Genomic DNA, 13833 nt, shown 5'->3' on the forward strand with positions numbered 1-13833 from the left:
TTGACAGTAGGATGCATATGATGCAAAAGGCTTGCAAAAATTTCGGGAAATGAAATATTAAATTATCTTTTACATATTCAGAGACATTTGAGAGCATTTCCTCTACTAGCATTTTCATTTTGGTAAGCATAGAGTAATGAGATCAGATTGGGTTATTTTGCTTGTACATGTCTATGCTGTCTCCCCAAAAAAAGACAAATTGACAAAACGCATTAAAAATGAATGAACAATGTTACAGCTTTGCGGTAGGAAATCATATTTTGAGTTCAGTTGCAAACAGCATTCTTTCAAATCAGAACTGATCAACAAGACGAATATGGCCAGGATTACTTGGCTGTAGTGGGAGTCTAATGACTGCAGGAAGGGAAATATTGATGGGGCTGATACCAGAGGAAAGAAAAAAACACCTTGAGATTCTGCAATGTCAGTGAAAAATAGAAAGATTCATCTTAAAAGGCAGGAACAACTGGCATAAAAAACCAAGAAGGGTCTCAGTTTCTTAGAGTAAGATACCAGCAGCAGCAAACCTAACTGGAGGATGCGAGTGAGCAGATGAGTTGGCAGAGTTTCACAAAGCCCTCTTTTGCCACAAAACCCAATAAACCCACAAAGTTTGGCTTGACTCCGTACCAGTACATCTATCTTCTATCCGAGTGCACTCCCTAGAATTACAGTGGCTTCTGCTGGTGTTCAGAGGTGCCAGGTGAATACAGCCCGGCGCCCACCCTGCAGGCTGTTTCTGTATCATTGTAACTGCGTAAATTGGGAAATGGGAATAGTTGGAAGAACCCGACGTATACACCTATGGATACTGCAAGTATGAAATCTGTGGTTTCAAGTTCTTTGAAGTATTCCTAATAAGGAGAAGTTTGTAAACAATTTATATGCTGCTTCATGCTGACATAAAATAGAACAATTTCAGATGATGTCAATAGGTTGAAACTGTTCTCTGACTTTAATTAACTGATGAATAGGAAGAAAAAGTCTGAAACTAACGAATTCTTAGTTGTAAATAATGCACCCTGTTTTGTAAGAACTTAATTAGAAAGGTTTTCCCTTTCAGCAGTAGAGCACTCATAATTCTATTAGAAAGTCTGAAATAAATAAGCTTAGAGTTGGGCAGCTGTTCACAAATTAGCACTGTCACAGAACTCAACTTTTTTTAATCCTTTTATTATGCAGACTCGAGATTTATTTTAACCCACGGTACACCACTATACTTGAAATTTAACTCATTCTTAGCTACATGCTGCTTCAGTACAAGTGAACCTACACAGAAACACATCGTTCTTTTCAGCGAATGCAGAGAAGCAGGAGAAACCTATCCTATTTCTTTTGGTGGAGTTAGTTACAAACCTTAACTGAGGTAGGGAAAAGTTAATGGCTGATATCAACCTAGTACATTCTGTCTTGCGTGAAATTTTGACAGCAGCATTGAAGGAGGCAATTAAGCCACTTCCACGTTTGAACGTTACTTGGAGGCTGACTGCAACACAGCAGATGCTCTCCCAAGGTGTGGGTGGCATCTTCCCACCACAAGAAAGACTTCAATGAACTGCATGGTTTCAGATGGATTCATATAATGCCTTGCAAAATGAAACCAAATTAATGCATTTTTTTAACACGGGAAGTTCTGCAAGCAATATGAATGACATTTGGGTAATGCCTCAGGAAAACATTTGGAAAGAGTAATTACAAAGGGAAATCTAGTTTCTCCTTTTATAGTACACTTCATTTCTTTACAAGTAATATTTCTGTTATTGTTGTAAGTACCAAGGCCAAACCCCTCAGCATTTAAATGGAGTAAATGCAAATGCGTTGTGAGACACCGAGTTTACACCACAATCGGTAATGACTGTTCGTTTATTTATAAGTAAGAACATTTGCGGTTTATTTTTGAGCCAAAAAGATTGTTGGCCGCTATTATACACATGAAAATGTGATATCTCATTTAAAATGTGGCAGCAGTTACTGACAGAAGCAAAACTAACCCTGTACATAGAATATCTGTTTTCCAAATATGAATGAGGTCACCCTTGGATGTGATCTGTGTGTTATTAAAATGAAAGATTTCCCTAGGCAGAAAGCCATTAAGCCTGAGCTAATGCCATAAATATCTAACAGCTACTTCAGGTGAATAATTCTGATTAAAATATCGCTGTAGTTTTCTCAGATCACACTCCATGAATAGTAGTCTGGAAATTAAGAATACAATGTTTAGCACATACTAACATGCTTATACACGATACAGTGGAGCACTTGCTGCGAGTTTCATGAAGTATTTGGTGGTGTGCCTTTGGCAGGGAGAGGAGGTACCACTGGTGCCTCTGGCATAGTCCCAGTTCAGTGGCTGCAGTGCCCACGCGGGATGCGAGGACTTGGATTTAATTTCCTCCTCTGCCCAAGAGAACTTCAACCTGCAGCTCCCATTTCCCGCGAGCGCTTGGGAGACTGCTGGCTAATGAGGCAGGAAGGAAACTTCTCTCAGTCCATCCTATTAAAGCCGTATCACTTTGTACAGAATCATTAAGTATTAATTGGGCCAGAAAGAAGGCAGGGTGATGCTGTGGCTAGTTGGATCCTAAGCCTGCGTCCAATCAATGATTAATTTTCTCCTGTTAAAGAGCCGTTAGAGCAGGGACTTGGACCCAGGCCTGCTCACTTGAAGTGGTACGAAATTACCGTCCATCACTGGCACGTCCAGGGACACGGGGGGATGCACAACAGAGATCGCCAGCCTTACACTGACCGAATTCGTAATGCAGCACAACACTCTCTGCATGCAGCAGCAGCATGTAAAAGCAGGGTTTCTAGACCTTTGTGTCCCTCTGCCTGCAGCGGATAGCTAACTCGCCAGCTCCTGAGGCTGGGAATATACCAATTCCTACAATGCGGAGCTGTACAAGCAGGGATATTTGAAAAAGTTCAGCTCTAAAGTGCCCTGTAGACCTTGCTCGCCAGCAGACTGTCTGCGTGCAGCTCACACCTGGGAGACCAAACATATCAATTCAGGCCTCCTCGAGCAGGGTTGAGAATTATTTACAGGTCTTCCACACCCTTGATGAATGATTTATGCACTGCCTCGCTGGGTTGAAAGGAGGCAGCAGGCAGCCATACCCTCTGAGTTCTGTGCGAAGTCCAGTTGAAAAGAGATGCTCAGAAAAAGTCTACTAGACCAGAAAAAACGATACCTCCCAGGCAGCGTCAGCCCGAAACACCACCCAGTTATAATGCGGTATTTATCTGCCCTTTGATACCTTTTTTTTGTAAGCAGCAAGTGCATTTACAGTATCATTTGGTTCACAGCCAAAGGAGGGGTGATCCTGATTTTAAAAAGAATGCTCATTTTACCTCCGAGTTACAGATAGGCAACTACACATGTGAAACAAAAATGAGAAAAATAATACAGATATAACTACATTCAGCCATTGCCATCTCAAAGGAAGATAAACTTCCTCATTCACTGTCAAGGGAGTAACTCAGATGTGCCTGGGCTTGCCAACCTCCCTTCTCCCTGTGTGAATTATTTCTCTTGTGGCTTATGAGTTGTTTCAAGCGGTACCTGCACGTAGCTAGATCAAACTCCTATTATCGTTTCATGTTTTCTATTCAAGGCTGCCATTTCTAACGGTTTTACTTTATTTTCAAGAACTCTAATTGAGTTTGTAAAACATTATTTTTCCACTGAGTTGAGACCAAAAAGACAGTAACCTCTCTGATCAACGCCTCTGAGGTTTCCAAGAGAACATGTGCTGAAATCCCAAAGGCAGTTTTATGGTGTGAATTCAAGACACTTTTTATTTCTAATAAGGAAGCTATATGACTTCCAATATTCATAAAGCATTGTTTCTATGTAAGATTTTGAAGTACAATTTGCCCTTCATGCAGACAGAGATTGGAAGCACAGATTAAAGGAAAAAAAACCCAAAACAATTGATAGGATAATGCTAGTAACAGAAGTTTTAATTTTAAAAAAGGAGATCATTTGAAGGGGAAAGATAAATTGTATTGACAAAGGAAACTGAGTTTTACTAAAATGATGTCTTCATTTATCACGTAAGTTTCACTACGAACAAGCTAGAGAAATGATTAGAGTAGACATGATCAAAATTGTTACTGAGGTTTGGAAGGTGGCAGATCTTTATCTGACACCTAAAACATTATCAAGAATCAAAAGCGAATGTTACAAATACGGAAATTTGATGCATTCCAGATAGAGGGCCAGATCCTGCATAAAGGAAAAACTATTAAACTAGCTCAGTTCCATGATCTCAGGGGCTAGGACTGCAACTGTGGTCCCCCAACAGAAGCAGGTATGTATACTGATTTTTGAGGATCTTTACCATGAATTTAGGACTTGGAGGGAAGGCTCCTTAAGTCTTCATCTGTATTAGTACATTAAACTTGCCCAGGACCATTCTCTGGCACTGAGACCAACTGGCATGGGATGGCCTCTTCCTCCACAGGTGAATATGCAATCTGATTTTAGCATCTGTGTGCAGATACAGAAATGTCCTTTAGAATTTGATTTACTATCTATCTGGGACAAAGGATGCTTCTCAATTAAGCACTCAGTTGAGGACTCTGTTGTCTTAATATAATCACCACAATGGTGACACAGAAGTAAAAAAATTCTGTATCACACAACCAGTTCACTCAATCTTCTAGGCAGTGATTTTTATTCTGAAGTAGATCAAAAGAGTGACTAACCCGCCTTCTCTCTACTCTGAGAAGGTAGGCATATCACCTGGGGAAAAAAACGTACCTTCACTTTCCCCTTCCATCGCAAATGAGTTTTCTTAGCTTAATTGACTTCATGTGTTTTTATGTCCTTCCTGTTTTTAACCACCAGTCAAAATGAAACCACTTCTGGCCTAAAATTAATGGTAAGTCACAGGTAATGAAAAATCTGTACTTCAGACACTCCCACAATGAATGAAACAGCTTCACTGAGAAGGGTATAGAAGTAATAAACTTGTAATAAATGTCAGAGAGATGTGAGCCCTTTATTGGAAAAAACCTCATGTACTGCTTTTAACAACTGAAGCTGTCAGTTGTATAAATGATAATGTGCATTGAGGGAAAGAAAGCTATAAATCCTTTATTTCTGAAATGAAATTTTATCAAACATGAAGAAATAGGTTGATGACAAAATTAATTCTCTGGTAATGCCAAATATAGATGCATCTGGATATCAGTGTTTTGAATTCAGAGCAAAAAGGATTTTCCCAAATATTTTCTTGCATCACGAGTGCTTTGCATCCAAAAGTGCCCGTGTCCTTTTCATCACCCTCACCCTCAGACTGAAAACAATTCTGGAATATTATTTTTACCGTCACTAACTGGTACTGAGCAGAGATTTGAGTGCCAGTTCCAGTATGCGCATGGTCAAACAGCAGGCTATTGCACTCAGAGGAACCATGAGAAGAAATGTTCTTTACTATCTCTGACACAGGTTGGTTCACTGAGTAAATACAGACCTCAGGGTGTTCAACACCGACTTCTCACTGGACCCGAAACGGAGTTCACTGAGATTTGAGATTCTTTCTGGGTCCATAGCTGTAGAAAGAGACTCAAATTCAGTGTAAAGGTTTAGACTCAGTTCTATGTGTTTTCCAGCTTTACTGATCTTAATCATCTTTTTAAAGTTGAAGCAGACTGCTGCATCTAAATAAGAAGCAAAGCATGGAGCAGTATTAATGCTAATGCCCTTACTTCACTTCCATTACCAGAGAAATATATTCTATTCTTTAATTAAGAAAACAGAAGCAGAGGTAAATGATTCTAGAAAGACAGGACTAGCAAGAAGCAGCCCGAGGTTTACCCTTTATAAATAAGGAAGGCAAGACACAGGCAGTTACTAAGATGTGCAAGAAAAAAGGAAATTAAATCACAAAGCCCAGATGACATTTGTCTAAGAGTCTTGAAGAAACTAAAGTCTGAAGTAACTGAACTACTGCCAAATGTATGTAATTTATCATTACACACACCTACTATATCAGATGAGTGGACTAAGTGTCATACCCTGCTTTAAAAAAGCTCTAAGATTTGTGTTCAAGACATAAAGGGAGTACAGGGCATAAAGTATTTAAATGCAAGGGTATTTCAACCTTCTCATATAGGGCAGGAAAATTTATCTCAAAGGTTATCCAATTCCTTTTCAAATGGTAAAACCAGGCTGTGTAGTCGTACAGGCAGTCTCCATCAGAGGAGGTATGGGATTAACTGATGCATTAGCTGTGATTGCTTTAACGTTATAAATGATACTTCATGGGGTTGATGAATAGTTACATTTGGTTTACCTGTGGTTCTGCATTTGAAAAGGTAATATAGCAAAAGCAATAAAATTGAGTAAGTAGAACAGTATAGGCTGCTATTACCTAAAAAATAATAAATGAATTACACTGAAAGGCAGTATACATGCAATAACTGTCAGTCTGTTATCTATCAGCCCATTTTATTTCTATTAGATGGTAGGAAAGAGTTCTATATTTTGTGTAATTATTGATGTAAGATTCAGATGAAAACTAATTGGCTTCTTCCTTCAGCTTTGTTTTCCTTTCTGCATAACATCATACACAAGTCAAAGGATCTGTTCTAGCAAATAAATATACATAAATTTTTTCTCCAACCTCACCTGCCAGAAAAAAAAAAGGTTACCTTCTGGCATGACAGATTGGTTAGAAGGTCGTGGTAGATATTCCAGTAGAGCTAGGAATACATTTTTTGGCACAACACTATATACATTTTAAATAATGCAACACAATATTTGAAAGTACTTGCCAAGAAAAAGCACTGGTTTTATTTAAGCGCTATTCAAGTCCAGCCTGTAAAAGCTCAGCAGACATGAACTTATGCAGGTCACACAATCAGCCTACTGATAACCAGTCTGACACTGATACCACTTATGTATCTGGAAAGCAAAGGGATGTTCTATATTCCTGTTTTCTCTGGGAGGGAAAAAGAAAAGTTCTAGTAGGAAATCAAAAAGACAAAAAAGCATAGGGAAAGATGAGGAGGAGTGGAGATGTGGAGTGGCTTTCGTATAGGGGAAGCCGAAGTGACCTGGGCTTTTCTTCTGCCCGTAAAGCCTAAGGGAGAAGAAAGACTGAAGCCCATGAAATCACAGATGACATTAAAAAGTATATTAAAAATGATTGTCCACCGTTTCTCAGAATACATGAATGGCAGCCCACCCAGTAAGAATATCAAGCAGCAAGTATACAGCTAATGTGGTGAAGTTGAGGTACTTTTATACAAAATGTATAATTAATCTTGGAACTCTATGGCTCAAGCTGTTGTTGAAACCAAAAGTCAAAACAGATTAAAATAGATGTTAAGAGAAATTCATAGAAGATCTACAAATAGATGTTAAATGCGATGGTCTGAACGCAGCCCCCTCACTGGAAACTCCACACTGCTAATTGCTGGAAACACAGATTGCTGAGAGAAGAATTATTTCATATTTTTGCTATTTCTTATACTGTTTTCTAAGCATCCACTCCAGATCACTGCCTTAGATTCAATCAAGTATGTCCATTCTTCTCTTATGTGCCCTTTACCATCATACATTAGGTATTATGGAATTTTTTCCTGAAAAATGGGATTCCTTTTGTCACGGTTACCGGCATGTGGCCCACCCACAGTAAGTTACAAAACAGATGCTTTGGTGCAAACGCCACACTGTTACACAAGCCATACATTTAAAGTTTGTATATCTACCCTTGCATGTTTTATTCACTCTTGTACCTCTGTGGCTTTGTATTGCATTCTTCAACTGTCAGGAATACATTATTCTAAAGAGGACACTAATACTACGTAATGCCGTATAACGTAAGTTTGAAGAAAGAAGTCTTTCCTTGGCGTTATGTATCATTTGGCCACGATATATTAAAGGATAAGAAAGCCGGAAAATAATGGCAGACAAATCAGACAGGTTACTGCAGAACCACTGACATGACTGAAGCAGAGTTGCTTAATACACCCCGCTTGTGCTGAAATCATCTGGAACTGTGAACGATCAACATCTTCAACACTGGGACAAAGACAGTGCCAAAGACAGAAGTCTTAGTACGCACAGAGGAAATAACCACCATTACAGAGGAATCTAGTTCTGAACAACAAGGGAAAATGAAGTATAAAATCTTTTTGACACAGAAAATATCTTTTATACACTAGTTTAAAGATCTGTGCAGTTGCACTGTCAGGAGCTTGTTGAAAGTAAGTATCTTAGTAACATTTGGAGGTTTGTTGTTTTCATGAATAAAGATAGCAGTTGTCTATTAGATGAACTAAAAGGAAAACTATACTGAGAAGTGAACGTTTCTGCTCTATGACAGTGCATGGTGGCGAAAAAAGTCCTTCCATGCGACAAAACTGCTCTCAAGTATTTTTAAACTGCTCTTTCAAACAGGTGGCATGCTAACACGGCATTAGGACTGAATGAATAAGGCACTCACTGAAATTTGCTGTTTCTTTTGCATTTGTTACTTTTGAAGGAGAGTATTGTTTTAAGGGTGCCAAACTCTCGTGGATTGTTATTTTTTTCTACCATGACAGCTCACTTTTTCCTACTTGGAACAAACATGCTACTATTAGTATTAAAAATGAGCAGAGAAAGAATACTTTGCACTTATACAGGCAACATCCATTTCTGCATCTTAACATACTTCACAGGAAGCAATTAAAGCTTACAACGCCCGTGCGAGGTTAGCGATAAGAAAGCTGCAATGCAGAGAAACTGACTCGCTCACCCTCAGAGAAGCACCTAACTGTGGATTCCCAGTCTTGCACTCTAGCACTAGACTGAGTTCTCTGCTTTGCTTGTATCGACTCTGCCTTAGGAATCACATAATACTTTACAGACTACATATCATATACACTGAACAGACTTTGTACCCCGAAGAGATGTTAAAAAATTCTGAGCAATCTTTCGGTATGTTTTGAGAAGAGAGACAAAGGTCACCAAATCATGTACTTAAATGTTATTTTAGAACATACTGAAAAATGCTTTTATTTATTATTTTGTAAGGGGAACAAGAAATGCAAAGCGCCAAGAGGTTTCTCATCCTTGTATCAAGGCAGCTAGTTTATGCAGTTAGTTTTCAGTGTCAAAAAAGAGATTATTCAACTGACAAGAAAATGTTACAAGTCAGGACTTTTTCAATTTGCTTCAGTGCTGCCAAGTCCGGTCACATACAGACAGGAAGAGGGGAAAGAAGCGCACTGAGATCGACCCGCTGTATCAAAATACAAAACTTCCCGGACCTTTTATTGTCTACCCACTGAGAAAAAAGTTAATGTCTATGCCATCTTTACCTGGCTACTTGTGTAAACAGGATGGATAGCTTTTTTCCTTTTGCTTTCCTTTTCTAATGAGTGAGATTTCCCTCACAAAAGTAGTAAAATTTCAGCCAACGCTGAAAACGTACTGCCACTTCTGACAGAAGAGGTAGGGCCTCTCAGATCTGTGAGTGATGACTTGAAAAAACATCCCAACTGTATGTGCAGGCGCGCACTCCTCTACTAGGACGTAAAGAATCTTTGGGAGAGGCTGCAGAAGCTTCCTCTGAATTTTACCTGAAGAATGGCAAAATACCTCTGCTTCAGGGCACATGTTTCAACAGCGACTGATGGAGTTATTTATTTTGAAATGGAGAAATACAACATTTTGACATGTAACCGTAACTTGCTATAGGTTCTCCTGCAGGATCTGGTAACCAGGGCTGGGATCAGAGGGTCAGAGTGGCTTGATGCCTGGGCACTCCTGGAGTAACGGGAGTACGCGTGCTTCCCCCTGGTACTGGGAAACTGGAGAAAGCGTTAACACGACTCACTTTTAATAACCTGTCAAAAGGGTGACTCGGCTGGAGGCTTTGGCTGGCCGTGAGGAGCAGGCAGCCACCCCTCACGGCTGCCGACGACTCGTAACCAAGAGCCCACCGCAGTTAAGGGGCAGCGCCGGGTCCCGGTGCAGATCAGCCCGGCTTCATCGCCTTCTGCCCCTCCGGTATTACCCTGCGGTGGCTGACCTGGAGTACAAACACTTTTCATGACTTTAAGAGAGGGATTGTGCCTGTTATTGTGGTTCTTCCCCCCCTCCTCGTTTCTCTACGCTTCCATCCATTCGTGACTAACAGGTTACCAACGCGCACAAGCTAACGGGGAACGCACCCAGCGAGGCGACGGCCTCCGCGGCACGAACGGGCTGGGCTGGGGACGGAGACCGGCGGCCTGCGGCGGGGGCGGGCAGCTGGCGAGAGACCGGCCACACTGCCCTGCGCGCCCCTGCCTTCCGTCCCTCCCTTCCTCCGTCCCTCCCTCCCTCCCGCTCCCCTCAGCGCCCCTGCCTTCCATTCCTTCCTTCCCGCCCGCTCCCCTCAGCGCCCCTGCCTGCCTTCCCACCCGCTCCCCTCAGCGCCCCTTCCCGCCTCCCCCGCCCGCGCCGCCGCCGCCTCCTCCCGCCCCTCTGCCGGCAGCCGCTATTTGTAAGGCGAGGAGCCGCCTCCCCGCACCTGCCCGCCCTTCCTTCCCTCCCTCCCTCCTTCTCCGCCCGGCCGTGCCAGGCTCCGCGCCCGCTGCGGGGACACCCACCTCACCGCCGCCTCCCCAGCTCCGCCGGGCCGAGCCCCAAGTATCGCGGGAGCCGGGCGCTGCCCGCGCCGCCGCAGCCATTGGGCGGCGCGCCGGAGGAGAGGCGGCGGCTAACGCGGGGCCAACGGACCCGACCCGACCCAGCGAGGCAGCGGCGGGGAGCCGAGCCCGGCGCAGCCCCGGCCGCGCCCCGGGGCCGCTGTCCCGCCGCGCCTCGGCGGCCATGAGGAGGAGGAGGGCGGCGGCGCCGCGCTCTGCCCCGGGCGGGCGGCGGCGCTGCTGAGCGCCGGGCCGGGGTCGCCGCTGTGGAGCTCGGCGTCCCGCCGTAGGTAAGCGGGGGTCGGCCGGCGGGTCCCCGAGCGGGACGGGTCGGGACGGGTCCCGGCGGTACCTGCCGGGAGCGGGGGGTCGCCTCTCTCACCTCACCCCCCCCCCCCCCCCCCCGGCACCTGTGTCAACTTTCAGTGCATGGCGTGGGCGGCGGGTCCGCGGGCGAGCAGCCCTCCCCAGTGCTGGCCGGGGCCGGGTGGGATGCCGCCGGTACGGGGGATCGCTACGCTGGGCGAGGAGCTTCTCGGATAAAGCTGTCCATATCCCATTCCCGCTGCCTTTCCTGCTGATTCCAGATACGCGTTTTTGCGTGGTGGAGAGCTTTTTGAGCAAGGGACAAGCCTGACCTGAAGCAGCGGCTGTAGACAGCGATGTATGACAAACTGTGATTCAATCCGAGTCCTGGCATGCAGTTTTCTCCCTGATCACTGATACTGTCTCCGCTTTTCGAGGTTGCGAGAAAAGATCTGAATGTCGCTGGAAGACCATAGATCAGAGTGCATTTATGGTAGAGGTGGAATAACGTTTTGGGCTGTAAATTTCAGCCGTAGGTTTCAGAGCTCTCTGGAAGTCCGTCTGTCCGCCCGGTTCGTTCCCGTTTTTCCCCACGCCGCGCCTCCGCTCACAGCAGAGCAGGGTGCACCGAGCTGGCGGTGCCAAACGCCGCCAGGATTTTGCGAGCCGCTTATGTTCGTTTCGCGTGAACGTAACCCGTCAAAACCCGGTGAAAATGAGGTTTGGCACAGCTGTTTTGAAGCCAGGGTTTTTCTTCGGAACATGGTGAAGTTAGGATGCCAGCTGTTTTCCCAGGAATCACGTAAAAACTTCTTCCGAGCTAGCAGAAAATAAAGTTTATTTTACAGTTTTTGATAAGAAATTTTATCAAGCTGAAATAGCAAAGAAAAAAAGAGCTGCTAGAGCTGATATTATTTCTTCTTTGTTGCAAAATGAGAATGGGCTGAATATTTGTTTGGGTGCTCCTGGGTGACTGGAAATAGTAAGAGAAAAGATTAATGAGAGATTAAGACGTGCTCAGAATTATGTGGAGGAAAGCAAGAGGCAAAGATTATTTTAACTGGTTGATGGCTACTGGACATTGAGAAAAGAGATGAGGCCTTAAAGCTTGTATTGTTTTTCAAGTAGTCTTTTTTTTTAATATTCCTCTGTTGTGCCCTTGGTTGATGGCACATCTGATTACCAGTGATCTTGATGTTCTGCGTTCATCAGTAAAACCATGCAAAGGTGCTAAGGCTAATGAGGACAGTTAAAAAATTCAGTATAACTTGAAAAGTGATACTTTATCTTTTGATAATTTTTTGGCTAGGCCTGTTACTACAAATGCTCTAGGATTTTTTGTTGTTGTTGTATATAAAAAGTGGGTTTGGATGGCATTAATGTGTAATACGTTAAAATTAATAAGCGTGTGTAATATGGCATAAATTTGGATTCCCCTGGGGTTAGTTTTTTGTGGTTTAGAAGTGATTGTTTCTTAGAATACTGCTTCAGTGAAGAAAAGCATGTGCTGTAGCTTCTCCTATCTTTGTGTTCATACAGGAGTGATTAGTGTTTGCAAGTTCCCGAAGATGAGTGTGCGCTATCAGGAGATGCTGATGCTGGTAGAATAGGGTGGAAAGCCAGACTCGCAGTCTCCTGTTTGACTGCGGATGAGCCTTAAGAAAATACGAGTGTAAACAACTGTGCCTTTCAGGCACATATGAAGAGTGAAGGGGAGGACATAAGCCTACGTGGTTCTGGGATTTATGTCTCTTAACACCTGCCTCCCGCCTACCCCAGGAAAAGCTATGATTCTTCCTGAACGTTCATGAAGAAGAGGGGTGACATATCTGTTCGCACCATCCGTACCCCCAAGAACCCTATTCCTAGGGGAGAATAAGTTGTAAAAAACATTCCTTGTCAGCCATAGCAAAAGCTTATGACCAGTTTATATTTGGGAATGTGCAGAATCGAGTTGAGTTACTTTCCTTCTAATGTTAAGTGCAGTTGTTTTGGGTTGAGGCAAAATACAGCAGAGAACTACCTAACCCCACTGTCAGATGACAGAAAAATTAAGGCCAAAGAAGAAAAGCAGAATCGTTTGGAAATAAGAAACTAGGAAATCACTGTAATATTTTTCTGTGTAAGACACAGTTCTACTGGGTTTTGTACATTAGCAGGTGAATTCTAGAGAATACTTTTCCTGAAAATATGGGAGAATTGAGTTCCATTTGGCTGTACATCACTTTTATGAACGTAGGAAAATACGGTTTGTTTCTTTTTTTTTTAAATCCAGTGTAGCGAGAGCTGTGCACTTTTAACAAACTTGGACAGTGCATACTCTACTACTTTTGTGACGATCAGTTTTAAGTTAGAGTAAGTATGATGTGACGACTTATTGATTGACAAAAATGGCCTTTTTAGCATTCACAAACTTTGCTTTTTTCAAGACTTGTTCTGATGGATTGGAAGAAGTGAGGGAGTTCTGCTTTCCCAGCATTATAAATGAGTTCCTCTGGCCTTGGTATGTAGAAAAGAAAAATCAAGAGGTCCTTCTCCTCACGAAATAGGTGAAATGCACGTCTTCCATTGCTGCAGCCGCAGGCGTTCCTTGGCGAGTATGTCCTCCCAGCTCGTGTGAGCAGGAATGCCTTGCAGTCGCTATTGGCTTGACTGGTCTTCAGGTTCGAGTTGGCGACTACTGATGAGCGCTGTGCTCCAACTCTTCTGCACTGGGACAGCACGGTGCTGAGCCTAGACCTGCGTGCAGGCAGGCGTACATCCAGAAGGTCACCGCCCTTTTTGGCGATGCAGAGCAGTAAGAAGTCGCTCTTACAAACAGGACTTGTGTACGAGACTGTCTTACAGAAGGCAGTGGTTATTTCTTTGGTGACGCTCTGGTTCCAGCTGTTTAAA

The 13833-nt window shown here is 43.3% G+C and overlaps 1 protein-coding gene across 1 annotated transcript in view; it reads left to right on the top strand.

The window, feature by feature from the left end:
- The first annotated feature begins 10863 nt into the window (after positions 1-10863).
- Positions 10864-13833, top strand: part of GALNT13 (polypeptide N-acetylgalactosaminyltransferase 13) — a 151891-nt gene continuing 148921 nt past the window's right edge. Inside the window, exon 1 of the mRNA XM_050899548.1 lies at positions 10864-10922. The gene's annotated coding sequence lies outside the window, so the exon portion shown is untranslated. The remainder of the gene's footprint in view (positions 10923-13833) is intronic.

The sequence above is a fragment of the Gymnogyps californianus genome, chromosome 7, assembly GCF_018139145.2.
Source record: "Gymnogyps californianus isolate 813 chromosome 7, ASM1813914v2, whole genome shotgun sequence".
NCBI lineage: Eukaryota > Metazoa > Chordata > Aves > Accipitriformes > Cathartidae > Gymnogyps > Gymnogyps californianus.